The 18,044-nt window shown below is 49.1% G+C and overlaps 1 non-coding gene across 1 annotated transcript; it reads left to right on the top strand.

Annotated features, from left to right (window-relative positions):
* The first annotated feature begins 11,307 nt into the window (after window positions 1-11,307).
* Window positions 11,308-11,379, top strand: TRNAW-CCA. Its single transcript has one exon. It is a non-coding gene; the product is annotated as a tRNA-Trp (tRNA).
* The last annotated feature ends 6,665 nt before the right edge of the window (window positions 11,380-18,044 follow it).

The following is an 18,044-nucleotide window of genomic DNA, read 5'->3' as shown; positions in this document are numbered from 1 at the left end:
GCCTTTAGCAGGAGACATGTGGTCAGCTGAATCATTTTAGAGAGGCCACAAGGATGGTCCTGACTTCACAGGGAATTGCAAATGCCATTTAACTGTTGGGGTTTACTTCTCCGACAATCCCAACCCTAGACCCTGACTTGTTGGCTTGGCTTTGCATTGGGCTGCCCCCTGCTGGTACTGCATCCACTCTGCAGGCTTTATTTTCCCTGGCAGTCCACAGACCATGTCTGACTCTTGCTTTTACATCACTAGTCTGATCATTAGGGGCTGGGCTAGATCTGGTCGGCCACCAAAATTTCTGCTTTGGAGGAAATGCCATGATTTCAAATTTTGTTTCAATTCTGAATTGGGACACGTCAGCTTTCCAGATTTCCTCCAAAATGAAATGGTTGGAAAAAAAATTGTTTTTGGTGGGGATGGGGTCAGTCGAAAAGTTTCATTTAGACAAAATGGAAACATTTCGTTTTGATGTAATCAACATGTTTCATTTCTAACTGGAGTATTTAAAACAAAATTAAATAATATTTCATAATAAAATAAAACGTGAAACTAAAAGTCACTGAGAAACAAAATTTAGAATTTTTTGGTTCAAAACAAAGTTTTGCTGAAATCAGCCCACGCCTGTGCAACATTTTGATTTGGATGAACAGAGATTTTCTGATGGAAACACCTTCTGTCAGAACATTTTCAACCAGCCCTACTAAGGTTCAGCCCCCAGCAGCTGGTTAGTGGTACTGCTGTAGGGCGAAGCGTTCCACGGCTCCGCTAGAATACAGCTAATCTCCCCCTAACTTCAAACTACAGCCAGTCCCCCCAGCGCAGGGCCAAGACTTAGAGAACATTACCTGAGGCACCTAAATGTCAATGTTTGGCCCCAAATTTCTAACCTTTGCTCCTGTAGCCTCTCTATCCTTTCCGCCCATCATTTAACAGTGCTCTGAATGGTACCAATGTTTGCGGAAGTCACTGATAGAGGGATCTGAAGGTAGCTGGATCATCAGTGCATCAACTCTTTCACAGAACCAATAGGGGAGCAACTAAGCGGCAACAAAAGTGTTTGCAACTGCCCAAGGCATCAATCTAATGTTCAGTTCTACAAACCAAGAGAGAACATGGTTACAAAACAGCCCTGGAAATGACAGTTTGACATCATCTGGCCAAGAAAAACAAACTATTTGCCTCCAAACCACTTCCCCCCATGGTCCTGGAGCCTGATAAAATGACGGATGCCACTGGCTGTGACATGTGGACTTTTGGCAGAGGGCAACCTAATAATAGTCCCATTATCAAACAGGCTGACTCACTGCGCTGGCTGATGAAGATTGGAAGGAAACCCTGGATTATTACCTGGAATTGGTGTCACATTTACAGACCCAGAGACAATGGGCTCTGGCTTTAATAATTGCAGATGGAAAGCAGCTAAATCATCCTACTGAAAGAGCCACTTATAGTTTCCAAACCCTATAACCCAGACATGCTGCATTTCATAACCCCAGGTGCAGGCCTACTAACAGCTGCCTTCTGAATTCAACCTTGGGGACCATGTCTATGAAATGGAGACCCAGAATTTATATCCCCTTCATAGCTCTAGCCAGCTCCTAGCTTTCTGCATCAGCCTGGCTGTGCCTTTGCCTCCTCCAGGAGCTGAGTCCTTCACCAAAATGCTGGGAAGCCAGGAAGCCACTAGCTGGAATCTGGCAGCCCAGAAAACCCCAAAAGGATGTATGCTGCCTAGGTGTACGGGGAGACGATCAGTCACTGACCATCCCATCCAATAAGGGAGAATGCCCAGAGGTTTGTTGATGTAGCCGTTCTTGTTATCAACCCAGGAACTATGCCGGCAATTACATCCCATGCTGACGGACACCTTACAAACGCCTAGCCAGAGAGAAGCTCCTCCAAGGACTGCCATGCCATGGTGCCACCTCTAGCAGCATGCCAAGCAGAGCTGATGAAGTGGTTCAGTCTGTAACACGGCATGTGCCAGCGGGGGCCAGGAATCCTCCAGCCACATGTTCCAGGCATTGATGGCAAAGGGCCTCTTTGGAATGGACCAAAGGGCTGCACCTTATAGCCATTGTGCCACTTCCCTCTCCACAATCTCCATCAGATATGGTGGGGGAGGGAGGAAGTTTGCCTGACCTCTATCCACAAAGTAAAGTAAGTGAGGCAGGGGGAAGGGAGAATCAGCTGTGGAGATCTGGGGGAGGTCTACATTACAAACTTACATTGGTATAACTGCGTTGCTATGGGATGTGAAAAATCCACACCCCTGAGTGATGTAGTTATACTGACCAACCCCCGGTGTAGACAGTGCTCTGTCGCTGGGTGAAGGGCTCCGGTTGACACAGTTTCACTAAAGCGCTACAGCCGCGCGGCTGCACTAGTGTAGCTTTGGAAGTGTAGACCGGCCATTGGGTTAGCAGACAATACAGGACTGCGCCACCCAGGCAATATGACAGGCAAGGATAACCTCAAAAATAAGCCTCTGGGTTGGTGCAGAAGAAAGCAAAGGGTGCAAAATGGGGGGAGGCCTATTAGTTAATAGAGAATACTTAGAGTACTTAATATACAAATAGCTACAAATATCTTCTCCTCCAACAGAAGTCCCACTCAAACCTAAAATTATCATTAAGAGTAATACAACAAAATGTTATTTCTCAGACCATTGATATGGGAGAGAAGCTGAGCCCTGATTAGGGGGTGGGGCTTCTCTGACTAGGGGTCCTACATAGGTAGGCAGCCAGTCAGGCAGTGGCACAGGAGCCAGCAAACAAACAGAGCTGTAAACTGGGGAGTTTGAGTGGGAGTTTGCAAGGGGAACTTGAGGGGAAGACTAGGAGAACCAGGCAGAGGAACAGACAGGCTAGTGAAGGGAGTGTGTGCTGTTCAGGCAGTGTTGTGGTGCTCATTGGGGATTTGTTTTGCTGTGGGTGGTGGTGATGTGGTGTGGTTTGGTTTGTGTTTCCCAGATTTACAGCATTTAGGTGGGAAGCCTATGACAGATACAGAGGCAGCAGTGGTAGTGACCCAAGCAGTGGAAGACACAATGAAGATGACTGGATGTGGAAGCTGTGGCATGTACATGATCCTGGAGGGGATACCTGAAAAGAGTTTTGTCTGCATGAAGTGCCGCCTGATAGAGCTGATGGAAGAAAAGATACGAGGACTGGAGATGCAGGTGGAAACTCTGGTTGAGTTTAGAAGGGGCTTCGAGCGGATGATGGAGCAAAGACATGAGGAGGCTGAAGGGAAAAGTTCAGACTTGCAGATGGAAGCAGGACCAAAGAACTCTGAGGGGAGACTGCTGGCTGAGGAAAGTGGACAGTGGAAACATGTGACTAAGAGAACCAGGCAGAGGAAAAGACAGGCTAGTGAAGGAGAAATAGAGCTCAGGAACAGGTTTGAGGAGTTGGAAAATGAAGAAGGGGCACAGCAGGTGGTTGCTGAAGGTGAGAGGGCAAGGAAGAAGAGAAGAGCAGCTAGTCCTATAGGAAGAGCAGAAGAGTCAATGGAGATAGCAACACCAAATATGAGCCACAGGAGAATACGGGATGGGTTGCGGAGGATTGCAAGGGAGAATAGGAATCGAGAGAACTTGCAGCAAGTGGGAACAGGGGATAGACTGGAGAATCGCACCATCACCAGGAAAAGGCAGATCTATGTGATTGGGGACTCCTTACTGAGAAGAATAGATAGGTTTGTAACCAGAGCTGATCCAGAGAACTGAAGGGTGTGCTGTCTGCCAGGTGTTAAGATATGGAATGTGGACCTGAAGCTGAAGAGGATCCTAACGGGAGCGGGAAAGAATCCACTAATTGTCCTTCATGTGGGAACAAATTATACGGCTAGATTCTCACTGGAACATATGAAGGGAGACTATGCCAGGCTGGGGAAGATGCTTAAGGAAATCGAGGCTCAGGTGATCTTCAGTGGGATTCTGCCTGTTCCTAGAGAAGCGTAAAATGGTGTGACAAGATTATGGTGATCAACAGATGGCTCAGGCAGTGGTGCTATAAGGAGGGCTTTGGAATGTATGGCCACTGGGAGGCATTCATGGACAGAGGACTGTTCTCTCGGGATGGACTTCACCTGAGTAGGGAGGGAAATAGACTTCTAGGATGGAGGCTGGCACAACTGATTAAGAGAGCTTTAAACTAGGAATTGGGGGGAGATGGTTGGGAGATGTCCAGGTAATCTCCACGCCGATTTTAACATTGAGAGGGAAGAAAATGAAGTAAGAAAGGATACAGCCGTGGGTAGGAGAATGGACATAAGGAGGAAGAGTAGTGTAGATACCAGTCTAATAGGTGATACTGGCAGTAGAATGTCTGGGCCTACTCAGGTAAAGAATGTGAGCAAAGCCAAACAGCAAAAATTAAGATGTTTGTACTCAATGTGAGGAGCCTAGGTAACAAAATGAAGGAACTAGAGTTACAGGTGCAGGAAGTGAACCCAAATATTATAGGGATAACAGAAACATGGTGGAATAGTCGTCATGACTGGAGTACAGATATTGAAGGTGTATGTGCTGTTTAGGAAAGACAGAAATAAAGGCAAAGGTGGTGGAGTAGCATTGTATATCAATGATGAGGTAGATTGTAAAGAAATAAGAAGTGATGGAATGGATAAGACAGAGTCTGTCTGGGCAAAAATCTCATTGGGGAAGAAAGCTACTAGAGCCTCCCCTGGGCTAGTGCTTGGGGTGTGCTATAGACCACTGGGATCTGATCTGGATATGGATAGAGACCTCTTTAATGTTTTTAATGAAGTAAATACTAATGGGAATTTTGTGATCATGGGAGACTTTAACTTCCCAGATATAGACTGGAGGACAAGTGCTAGTAATAACAATAGGGCTCAGTTTTTCCTGGATGCGATAGCTGATGGATTCCTTCACCAAGTAGTTGCTGAACCAACAAGAGGGGATGCCATTTTCGATTTGGTTTTGGTGAATAGTGAGGACCTCATAGAAGAAATGGTTGTAGGGGACAACCTTGGTTCGAGCGATCATAAGCTAATTCAGTTTAAACTAAATGGAAGGTTAAACAAAAATAGATCTGTGACTGGAGTTTTTTATTTAAAAAGGGCTAACTTTAAAAAATTAAGGAAATTAGTTAGGGAAGTGGATTGGACTGAAGAACTTGTGGATCTAAAGGCAGAGGAGACCTGGAATTACTTCAAGTCAAAGTTGCAGAAACTATCAGAAGCCTGAATCCCAAGAAAGGGGAAAAAATTCATAGGCAGGAATTGTAGACCAAGTTGGATGAGCAAGCATCTCAGAGAGGTGATTACGAAAAAGCAGAAAGCCTACAAGGAGAGGAAGATGGGAGGGATCAGCAAGGAAAGCTACCTTATTGAAGTCAGAACATGTAGGAATAAAGTCAGAAAGGCCAAAAGCCATGTAGAGTTGGACCTTGCAGAGGGAATTAAAACCAATAGTAAAAGGTTCTATAGCCATATAAATAGAAAGAAGAAGTGGGACTGCTAAACACTGAGGATGGAGTGGAGGTTAAGGATAATCTAGGCATGGCCCAATATCTAAACAAATACTTTGCCTCAGTCTTTAATGAGGCTAATGAGGAGCTTAGAGATAATGGTAGGATGGCAAATGGGAATGAGGCTATGGAGGTAGATATTACCACATCCGAGGTAGAAGCCAAACTCGAACAGCTTAATGGGACTAAACTGGGGGGCCCAGATAATCTTCATCCAAGAATATTAAAGGAACTGGCACATGAAATTGCAAGCCCATTAGCAAGAATTTTTAATGAATCTGTAAACTCAGGGGTTGTACCGTATGACTGGAGAATTGCTAACATAGTTCCTATTTTTAAGAAAGGGGAAAAAAAGTGATCTGGGTAACTACAGGTCTGTCAGTTTGACATCTGTAGTATGCAAGGTCTTGGAAAAAATTTTGAATGAGAAAGTAGTTAAGAACATTGAGGCCAATGATAATTGGGACAAAATTCAACATGGTTTTACAAAAGGTAAATCGTGCCAAACCAACCTGATCGCCTTCTTTGAGAAGGTAACAGATTTTTTAGACAAAGGTGGATCTAATTTACCTCGATTTCAGTAAGGCATTTGATACAGTTCCACATGGGGAATTATTAGCTAAATTGGAAAAGATGGGGATCAATATGAAAATTGAAAGGTGGATAAGGAACTGGTTAAAGGGGAGACTACAATGGGTTGTACTGAAAGGTGAACTGTCAGGCTGGAGGGAGGTTACCAGTGGAGTTCCTAAGGAATCTGTTTTGGGACCAATCTTATTTAAACTTTTTATTACTGACCTTGGCACAAAAAGTAGCAATGTGCTAATCAAGTTTGCAGATGACACCAAGCTGGGAGGTATTGCCAATACAAAGAAGGACCAGGATATCATACAGGAAGATCTGGATGACTTTGTAAACTGGAGTAATAGTAATAGGATGAAATTTAATAGTGCAAAGTGCAAGGTCATGCATTTAGGGATTAATAACAAGAATTTTTGTATAAGCTGGGGATGCATCAGTTGGAAGTAACAGAGGAGGAGAAGGACCTCAGCGTATTGGTTGATCACAGGATGACTATGAGCCGCCAGTTTGAAATGGCCGTGAAAAAAGCTAATGCGGTCTTGGGGTGCATCAGGCGAGGTATTTCCAGTAGAGATAAGGAGGTGTTAGTACTGTTATACAAGGCACTGGTGAGCCCTCATCTGGAATACTGTGTGCAGTTCTGCTCTCCCATGTTTAAGAAGGATGAATTCAAACTGGAACAGGTACAGAGAAGGGCTACTAGGATGATCCGAGGAATGGAAAACCTGTTTTATGAAAGGAGACTCAAAGAGCTTGGCTTGTTTAGCCTAACCAAAAGAAGGCTGAGGGGAGATATGATTGCTCTCTATAAATATATCAGAGGAATAAATACCAGGAAGGGAGAGGAATTATTTAAGCTGAGTACCAATGTTGGCACAAGAACAAATGGATATAAACTGGCCATCAGGAAGTTTAGACTTGAAATTAGATGAAGGTTTCTAACCATCAGAGGAGTGAAGTTCTGGAACAGCCTTCCAAAGGGAGCAGTGCGGGCAAAAGACATATCTGGCTTCAAGACTAAGCTTGATAAGTTTATGGAGGGGATGGTATAATGGAATAGCCTAATTTTGGCAATTAATGGATCTTTGACTATTAGCGGTAAATATGCCCAATGGCTTGTGATGGGATGTTAGATGAGGTGGGATCTGAGTTACTACAGAGAATTCTTTCCTGGGTGCTGGCTGGTGAATCTTGCCCACATGCTCAGGGTTTAGCTGATCGCCATATTTGGGGTCGGGAAGGAATTTTCCTCCAGGGCAGATTGGCAAAGGCCCTGGGGATTTTTCACCTTCCTTTGCAGCGTGGGGCATGGGTCACTTGCTGGAGGATTCTCTGCACCTTGACGTCTTTAAACCATGATTTGGTTTATATAGCTCAGACATAGGTTAGGGGTTTGATACAGGAGTGGGTGGGTGAGATTCTGTGGCCTGCATTCTGCAGGAGGTCAGACTAGATTATCATAATGTTCCCTTCTGACCTTAAAGTCTATGATTTTATAAGTCACAAGGTGGCTTTGTGAGGCGATGGTGGCGTGTCTGACGTCAGATCAGAAGGCTGTGTGCTCAGATCATGCTAGAGTCCTGTGCTGCTGCTTTGTTAATTTCCCTGCCTCCCACTCCAGGAGGTTTGTGCTCCTTTCTCACAATGTTGTGGGGGGAGGAGATGCTGGGGGCAAAGGAACCAATTTTCACATAGCTGGTCCATGCCAGGGTGATGTCATCCTCTTTCATTGCTCCATTGAGCCAAAAGCAAGAGGGTTTGCTCCACTGGCATCCCTTAGCACTTGTATCAACTGGGTGGGAAACATACCAATAAATGAATAACTACATCCGTCAGTCAGTAGACAACAGGCTAGCCCCAAAGGCAGGCTGAGAGGGCAGGAGTGAAGGGAAAGAAAAACAGCCAGACAGGAATTGCACCTGCACTACGGTCAGATGCCTTACACACTGTGTCACTAGCCTGCCCCAAAGCCAGCCTCTCCTCCACCAGATGGGAAGCCAGACTCTCCTTTTTCTCCCTGAATAAAAGTTCTTTGGCCAGCTAGGGCATTAGGTGCCGAAAGCCAAGGTCTTCATCAGTGTTCCCTGCCAACAAGGTGACCATGGCTGTTTTCCGAATCAAGAGTTAGGACAGTTTTTTGGGGACAGCTTTAGGGGCTGAACTAGTTGCTGACCAGACAACGTTACACTCGGTTGAAAAAGGCGAGCGTGTGTCACTTGAGGGAATTCGGACTGAACAAGGAGATGTAAAAGTGGAAGAATGGAAGCTGGTTTCCAGGAAAAAGTTTCTCCTGTCGCCCTCACCAGGGGTGGTTAGTGTTACCGAGGTAATCAAGCAACTCTGCTAGCATGGTCTCAAGAGAATGTTTTCTTTTCTCCAAACACCATTCAGTTGACTGAGCCCTCATTCCCCTGGACTGTTTGCTCATGGTGAAGATGGAGCAAATGCTGCTGGTTTCAGAATGTACATGGCAGACCCACGTGAACAGCTGTGAAGGTTTGGATAACTGACATGACAACGCATGACCGTTCAGGCATCCCAAATTCAGCTGCTGTGCCAATGGGACATGATGTGACTAGCTGTAAGTTTCGGTGAAGAAGCAGGACTTATGGTGAGTTTGCCCCCATGAGACATTGCAAACCCTTCCCAAAACACCCTGCGCTAGATGGTGGCAAGTTGCACAGTGGGATAGGTACTCCCGGCACACTGCTCTCTGCATCGATGCAAGCGCTGCTAGTGAGGATACAAGCTGCCGACACAAGGAGCGGAGAGTGGACAGGCAAAAGCGATTTAATTACTGTGGCGGCTGTACGTTGACATAACTTAGGTTGATTTCGTTTTGTAGCGTAGGCTTGCCCCAAGTCGTCTGTCAAAAGGCTGTACTTTCCCACCTGCATGTGGCTGGAGCAAAGAGCCTCCTGCAGGGGCTATTGATGGGGTGCTGTTGAACTGTGGTGGTCTGGCTGTTTCTTCCTCCTCCCTTTGCCTGTGGAGTGAAGGAGGTTGAGACTGGGTAAAGGTTTAGTGCAGTTTGGATGCTGTATTAATCCTGTTGCTCAGTGTGTAATGTGGGATTTGGTTGAAGGCGCCAGGAATCCTAAAGTCATGGGCACCAAGCACGACCCTCTTTGCAATGGAGAAGTGGGCACAAAGGGCTGCTTCTAATGGCGGTCAGTGTCTCTTCACACCCTCTCGGGTTTTCTGTGATTGGGAAAGGGCTTTGCCTGACTTCTAGCCACAAAGGCTAATGGGGTCAGAGAGGAGAGTACATGTTGGAGATTCTCTCCCAGAGGGCAGAGGCAAACTAGCAACATCAATGACCTTGTGGCACAATGGTAGCATATCTCACTCCAGATCAGAAAGTTGTGTGTGCAATTCATGCCAACGTTGTGTGTTTTCTTCTGCTGCTTTATTCTTTGGTTTTTAAAATTTCCCTGACTCCCACCCCACCTTGGTGGTTCATGATACCATCTCATAAGAACGGCCATACTGGGTCAGAACAAAGGTCCATATAGCCCAGTATCCTGTCTTCCAACAGTGGCCAATTCCAGGTGCCCCAGAGGGAATGAACAGAACAGGTAATCATCAAGTGATCCATCCCCTGTCGTCCATTCCCAGCTTCTGGCAAACAGAGGCTAGGGACACCATCCCTGTCCACTGTCTCACAGTGTTCGTGAGCTGGGCAGGAGCACAAAGGGTGGGGTGAAGGTACCAGTCTTCCAGGCTGTGAGCTAGGAAGCGAGGTCATCCTATCCCATCACCCCATTGAGCCAAAAGCAAGCACTTGTATCAGCTGGCTGGGAAATAATTCATAAATGAATAACTGCATATGTCCATCAGTAAATCCTAGACTAACTCAAAAGGTGGACTGCTAGGGCAGGAGTGAAAGGGAAGGAAAGCCCCCACAGGCATTTGGGACTCCAACCAACACTCTTCAGAGCTAAGGAAGATCTCTGTGAAGCTCAAAACCTTCTCCCATCCACCAACGGAGGTTGGCCCAATGAAAGATATTCCCTCACCCACCTTGCCTCTCTTCTCATTTGCAGTCAGACAGCTTCCCAAGCAGGCTGTTAGCTCAGTCTCATTAGCGCAGAGGAAGAAACATGTTGCAGATGTAAAAAGCCCTGAAAGCTTTAATTGCTGAAATGAAAGCACCTGAGTGTTCAGGGATCCTGACAGCAGTTCCTGGGTCACCAGAATGTGATCTGACAGGCTGTGACTTTCTGTTAAGAAGCAGCAAATGGTGCATTTAGCTCAAGACCGAAGCTGGAGAGCTTTTTCCTGGTGTCAAACCAGGAACCTTGGCGTGCAAGGTAAAAGTGATAGCCACAGCAATACAACCACAGGGCAGCTGCTGTGGGTTCCGAGATACCCTCTGCTGGAGGGGAGGCATGCTGTTGTTTTGGTCTATTCCACCCTCTCCTACCCCTAGATCCCCTTGTGATTCCACTAACCCACCAGCTTCCCTTGCCAAACAGACCCAGCATTAATGGCAGCGCTTCGTTATGTGCCCCGCCTGCACTGACAAGCAGCAGGAGTTGGGAATGAAGTTGGTGTGAGGAGCTGAAATTTTGTGAGGGAGGGACACTCACGCCTTGGCCTCCTTCAGGTGAGGGCTGTAGAATGTTGTGGCTCAGGGGTAGAAATCTCACCTGGCCAGCTCTGGTTCCTGGTCAGCACACTGGGCACTCCCAGCTCAGCGTTGTTGCCTCCAGTTTTCTCCAAGCTGTGCTGGTTTGGAGAAGTGTTTGTGTTCTCCTCACTGCCATTGTGATGCTCTCTGCTTCTCCAGCTCTGCTCTCTCTGGACTGTGGCTTAGGTTTGGGGCAAAAAGCTGTACTTTCCTGGCATGCGGCTGGAGCAAAGATTGTCATGCAGGGGCTGGTAAGCTGTGGTGTCTGGCTGCTTCTTCCTCCCTTGCTCTGTGGAGTTCAAAATGGCCAGGGAGGCTTCAGGTGGGTAAAAGTTTGTTGTTAAGCCCCAGCCCTCCCTGTATGGCATTTGCCAGCAGAGCCAGGAATCCTCTGGCCATGGGCACCCCGTGTCCATGGCAAAGACCAGCTTTGGAATGAAGAGGGCACAAAGGGCTGCCTCCCATGGTTATTGGTCCCTCTTTGTACTCTCCATTGTATGTGGTGATGGGGAACAGGCTTTGCCTGATTCCAGCTACATGGGAGAGGAAAAATAAGTTGTAGTGATTTGCTTTGAGAGAGACACAGTAATCAGTGACTTTGTGGCACAATGGTAGTGTGTTTGACTCCAAATCAGAAGGTTGTGTGTTCAAATCACACCAGGGTCATGTGTTTCCTTCTTTGACTTTTTAATGTCCCACCCTACCTCTGGAGGTTTGTGATGTCTTCTTGCAGCCTGGGGAGGTATAGTGGGAGTTGTTGGAGGTGGATAGGAGTTCACAGACACTCAGGATGAAGTACAGCCCTGCTGAACCCGGCATCCTCCCTGGTTTGGAAGACGATCGCATAATGCAAGGTAAACGTGTGAACCAAAGACCATGTGGCAGCCCTACAAATATCCTGAATGGGGACATGGGCCAACAAGGCTTGCGCCCTGGTCGAGTGCACCCTCACAGTCAGCAGCGGGGGGACTCCTGCCAGGTCAAAACGGGTACGAATACATGAGGTGATCCAGTTGAAGAGCCGCTGAGCGGAGCTCGGCCGACCTCTCATGCATTCAGCCGAGGCGATGAACAGCTGTGAGGACTTCCTGAACAGCTTTGTACATTCCAGGTAAAAAGCTAGAGCCCGTCTCACATCCAGCATGTGGAGGCAGCACTTCTCACTGGACGCATGGGGCTCGGGACAGAATGCAGGAAAATGTCCTGAGCCACATGGTAGGAGGAGACCACCTTGGGGAGGAACGAAGGATGTGGTTGGAGCTGGACCTTGTCCTTATGGAACACTATGCACAGGGGTTCAGGCGTCAGGGCCCTGAGGTCTGAGACCCGTCTAGCAGGAAGCCTACCTTCCATGAGAGGTGCAACCAGGAGCATGTAGCTAGCGGTTCAAACGGGGGACCTGTCAACCCGGTCTGCACCAAGTTCAGGTCCCACTGGAGGCCTAACATACGGGAAGAGACAATCCAGTCTCTTAAGGAATTGGCCAATCATAGCATGGGAGAACACCATGTGGCCCTGCACCAGCGGGTGGAAGGCCGATATGGCTGCCAAATGCACCTTGACTGACGAGGGGGCTAGGCCTTGGGCTCTAAGGTGAAGGAGGTAGTCTAAAAAGCTGAATCGGAGCAGCCACAGGCGAAACTCCCCGATCAGCTGCCCACTGGGAAAATTGAGACCACGTTGTCAGGTAGGCCCGACGTGTGGAGGGCTGTCTGCTTCCCAGGAGGACATGCTGAACCCCTTCCGAGCGAGTCCTCTCCTCCCGGCCTAACCATTGAGCAGCCGCGAAGTGGAGCGCCGCTAGGTTGGGGTGGAGGAGGCGGCCCTTGTCCTGGGATACCAGGTTCAGTTGGGATGACAACGGCCACGGCGGGGCGACCGCCAGGCTTGTGAGAGTCTCGTACCAATGTTGCCTGGGCCATGCTGGGGTAATCAGGAGGACCCGGGCCCTGTCCATTTTTATCTTCTCCAAGACCTTGCCGATCAGTAGGAAGGCATAGAGAAGCTGGCACGACCAGGCCAGGAGGAAAGATTCAGAGATGGTGGCCGCGCCCAAGCCCCCCGGAGCAGAAGTGGGGACACCGGCGGTTCTGCCGTGTCACAAATAGGTCCATCTGGGGGGTGCCCCACATTTGGAAAATCCTGTGCACCACCTCTAGGTGAAGTGACCACTCATGCTCAGAGGAGAAGTCTTGGCTCAGGCGATCCACTCGAGAGTTCCGGGCACCCGGTAAGTGGTGGGCTTCCAGGCAAATATCATGGGCTATACAGAAGTCCCATAGCCTGAGGGCTTCCTGGCAAAGGAGCGGACCCCCCCTTGCCTGTTGATGTAGAACATCAAGGCAGTGTTGTCCGTGAGAACCCTGATCACTCTGCCCTCCAGGTGTGAGTGGAAGGCCACGCATGCCAGATGGACTGCCCTGAGCTCCTTGACATTTATATGTAGGGCAAGGTCCCGCGTGGACCACAGACCTTGGGTCTGAACGTTCCCCACATGGGCTCCCCACCCCAGGTCTGACGCATCGGACACCAGCTCCACGAACGGGACCCCATGGAGCATGTTGCCCGGGGAGGACCAACAACGTGGAGAGATGAGGACTTTGTCCATCCTGTCTCTGGACTGGGAGAACACCAAGGCCAATCAGAGTTGGAGGCCCCTCATCCTGAGTCTAGCATAGCAAACCACATACGTGCATGCCAACATGTAACCCAGGAGGTGGAGGTACACTCTGGCTGTGGTCACGGGGAACCTTGTGATTGTGCTGATGAGCTCCCTTAGGGTCTCGAATCTGTCCGGTGGGAGGGAGGTCCTGGCCGACATCGCATCCAGGACTGCCACAATAAACTCTATGCGCTGCAGCGGGACTAACATGGACTTGGTGTCGTTTATCAACAGGTCCAGAGTGGCACACATGGACAGAAGGAGCGCCACATGATCCCGCAGCTGTGACCTGCCCTTGACCAGACAGTCGTCAAGATAGGGGAAGTCTGGACCCTGCGACGTCTGAGATTGCATGTCTGTGGTAGCAGCCTCTTTGTGAATACCCTGAGAGCAGTGGACAGGCCAAATGGGAGGACCGTAAACTGGTAATGTTCCTGCCCAACTGTAAAATGGAAGAAACGTCTGTGTCCCTCGAATATATGAATGTGGAAGTACGTGTCCTGCAGATCGAGGGCAGTGTACCAGTCCCCAGGAAGGAAATGATGGAGGCCAGAGAGACCATGCGAAACTTGAGCTTTACCATGTACTGGTTCAGGCCTCACAGTTCCAGGATGGGCCCGTGCCCGCCTTTGACCTTCGGGATAAGGAAGTATTGGGAGTAGAAGCCCTTGTATCTGAACTCCTCTGCTACCACCTCCACCGCTCCTAGGCCAAGGAGCCGCCCCACCTCCTGCTTGAGCAGGGCCTCGTGAGAGGGGTCCCCGAGAAGGAGCAGGGATGGAGGTTAGGCGGGCAGGGTAGAGGTAAATTGGAGGGTGTAGTGCTGGGAGACGGTGTTGAGGACCCATCGGTCTGAGGTCAGCTGTGACCACTCCGGGAGAAAAGCACACAACCTCCTGGAGAAGGGAAGCTTTATTGCAGGTGGATCCCTGGTACGAACTGGTACGTCACACCTGGGCGTCCTGTGAAAACTGAGGCTTTCCCGCCTGTTTACCCTTGGAGGGCCCAGGTCGGGGCACAGACCGGGATTGCCTCTGCGGGCATTTCTTATAGTCCCTTGACTTTTTATAAGGGGGCTCATATTTAGAGTGGGTGGCCTAGCGGGGAGCCTGCTGCAGCTTAAACTTGGTCCTGGCCGGGGCCAGGACATAGAGGCCAAGGGTCTTAAGTGTTGTGCAGGAATCTTTCAGGCCGTGCAATTTCACGTCCATCTGTTCCACAAACAGGGCCTTGCCCTCGAAAGTAAGGTCCTGTAAGGAGTTCTGCACCTCGCTGGCCAGCCCAGACAGCAGGAGCCACGACACCCTCCTCATGGACACCGAGGAGGCCATGGACCGTGCAGCCATAGCTGTAGCATCTGAAACTGCCTGAAGGGCCACCCTGGCAGCAGCCATACCTTCCTCCACCAGAGCCTTGAACTCTTTTTTATCATGCGCTTGGAGGGAGTCCTCGAATTTAGGCAGAGAGCCCCACAAATTGAACTCAAATCTCCCCAGGAGAGCTTGGTGGTTTGCCACCCTCACTTGAAAACTCAAGGACGAGTCTACCTTCCTCCCGAATAGATCCAGCCTTCTCTAGTCCTTATTCTTAGGAGTAGGGGCTGGTTAGCCCTGCCTCTCCCTGTGGTTAACCGACTCGACCCCTAGGGAGTTGGGGGCAGGGTGGGCGTAATAAGTATTCATGCCCCTTGGAGGGCACGAAGTACTTTCATTCTGCCCTCTTAGAGATGGGGGGCAAGGAAGCTGGAGTTTGCCACAAGGCGTTTGAAATTTTTGCCACCCTTTCATGGAGTGGGAGAGCCACCCTGGCTGGTGCCAAAGCCAAGAGGCCATTGAAGAAAGAGTCAGAGGGGTCCTCCACCTTCTCAGGTGGAACACTCCAATGATTCCCTCCTGGCAGGCTGACCGTCTCTCCAAGGCTCCGGCCACCGAGTGAGCCCCCACTGGGGGCTGCGTCGGGGGCCACGGGGCCCATTGGCCCATGGTGCCAGCCTAGGAGCCCGGTGCCACTGCACCTGCTGTGGCACCGGCAGAGCAGGGTGTTCAGCCTGACTAGCCTGTCCCATCGACTGATGACTGCGAAAGGAGGCCGGGCTGGCATACGACCTGCCACTATCCTGGGACCAGGACGAGCGGTAGTGTCAGGAACGGGGCCAACCACAAGACCAGGATCCCAGCATGGAGGAGCGGGAGTACCACTGCTAGCAGCTGCTCCATGACCAGCTCCGATGGGCGGATCCGCCAATGCGAGGTGCCGGTGATCAATGCCTGGGACTGCGGGAGCGGTGGCACGGCGGGGACCTCAAGCAAGACAAAGAACGGGAATGGTGTCAATGCCCATACCGCAAAGGGCTATGGTAGCCTCTCTGAGACTAGGACCTCCGGTGCCATCTGTCCCTGTCTCGACGGGGCATGCTCTCCTCGTGAGGTCTACGGTTCCTCAAGGCAGAGCAGTACCTGGAACCCCTGCCAGTCAGTACTCAGCCAGACAACCTGGTGGGGGGCGACAGGGACCGGCACAGACTGCGCCTGGGGCGGTCGCTGAGTGGAGAACATTGTCGGGAACATTCCCTAGACCGCGAATGGTACAGACCAGGTGGCAACTGAGGGGATCCAAGTGGCGGCTTGCCTCTGGACCGGGGAGCCAACGGTGGCAGTGCTCATGGTACTGGCCAGGGAGGTCGGCGCAGAGTTGGCGCGGGCTGACTCAACCTGAGTCAGAGGCCGGGAGGCTGATGGGGACTGAGAACTGCCCAATGCAGGTCTAGTCTCTCCTCCGGTCTTGCTCTGGTGTCTTAAGCCTTTTTGGAATGCCCATGGACGGGGAGCGGTACTGAGTGGTGGAAGGCACCAAAGGGTCACCGTGCACTGACGCCACGATACCGACTTGGAGCAGCGCAACAGTGTCGGGGTCAAGGCCGACTCCATCAAAATGGCTCGGAGCTGAATGTCCCACTCTTCCTTGGTCCGAGGCTTGAAGGATCTGCAAATCTTGCAACGATCGCTGAGATGGGTTTCCCCCGACAGCATAAACAGTCCATGTGCGGATCACTCATGGGCATCGGCTGCTTGCGTCGCACAACTTAAAGCCTGAGGCATAGGGCATGCCCTGACCTGGGTGCACTAAACTACTTTAACTACAGGTACTACTAACTCTGAACTAACAGAGTCCAAGAGGGAAGCTGCAGCTAAGCTGGAGCAGAGCAGTTCCGATGCACCTTCACTGGCGGCAAGAAGGAACTGAGGGTGGGGGGAGCGCGCAGCGCCCCTTATACTACACCATGGAGGCGCTACTCCAGGGGTTGCTAGGGTGCTCCCCTAAGGGTACTGCTGGGGGAAAACTTCCGGCACTGGTGCACGTGGTGAGCACACACACCTATTGTGGAATGCACATGAGCAATCACTCGAAGAAGAAAGATTAGTTTCAAATGTAGCTTGTCAAGCATAACACAAAAGCACTAAACCTTGAATTTCCTTTTTCTTCAAAGTACAGTGTCACTTTTGTCCTCTGGAAATTTTTGCTTTATGGTACGTTTGTATTCTTCATGGTAGGACTCGGATTCTCCCCCACCCAAAACAATCCACTGTTTACAAATCTCTCAGCCAGAGTTTGGTTTGAAAGCCACTCATGCCAGGAAAACACACACTAGATGCATTTTTAACAGCTGATGCAGTGACTTCAAGTGGCCCTGATGTCAATAAGGTTTCTCTAAGGACAGATCAGTCCCCACTTTGCTCATGTCTGTTAAGAGTGGCTGGCTGAGAAAGCTTTTATTTCTAAACTACCAGCCTCTCTTCCTATTGAAGTTAACTTACCCAATATTTGACTATTTTGAGTCTGAAGTCATGCTCAATTCCTTTCATGAACTAGATGCTATTGCTTTCAATAAAATAGCCAACAGACCCTGGAAATAGGGTCACAGTAGGAGAAAATGTTACAGCCATTACAAAAAAGTCAGTTTTTGAGAAAATATAGGGAAGCAATTAAACATGGAGTTCTTAAGGATTCTATAGCTTTGCATAGGCAAGCTTTAGTATTTCTTTCCGCTAATTAAAGCTGCAATAGTTGTATGTTTGACTTTGTCTCTAAAGCATTGCCTATTTTAAATAAACATTCTTCACCTACGTCATCTCCCACGCAGACACCATGTCCCATTTTTTAAAAAATTTATTAAAGCCAATGTTAAAAAAATTATATAATACAGAGGTTGGGAAAAGAGTGTCTGTACATCTAGGTATAGCGTTTAGATTATCCACAAATACAAAATTTGTTTTTAAAGTCATATGATACATATAGAGTACATAAATCAGCAATAACCCAAATTTAGGTGAATAGATTTAAGAATTAGTTTAGATTTTAGAATCTGAATACTCAGGTGTGTCACTCATAAAAAGTTGTACAGAGATTTGGTTGTGGAGAGCACAATATGTCAATGAGTGGAGATTGTCCCTCAGTAATTGAGAATTAGATTGGTTGTCCATTTAGAAAATACACTGCATGAGGAAAGTATTTGTTACTTTCCTGACTGTGCTTCTCATTGATACGCCAGCTCATCCCTCCTGGTATTGCTGATGTCCAGTGAGGTGTTCTATGTAGATGTCCCTCGACCACCCAATGGCATCTGACATGATGAGTTTCCTTCAGTAAGAGGAAAATCTTTTCAGCAATA

This window comes from Trachemys scripta, chromosome 12, assembly GCF_013100865.1.
Source record: "Trachemys scripta elegans isolate TJP31775 chromosome 12, CAS_Tse_1.0, whole genome shotgun sequence".
Lineage (NCBI taxonomy): Eukaryota > Metazoa > Chordata > Testudines > Emydidae > Trachemys > Trachemys scripta.
The sequence above is the reverse complement of the archived record's forward strand: the minus strand, read 5'-3'. Positions and strand labels throughout refer to the sequence as shown.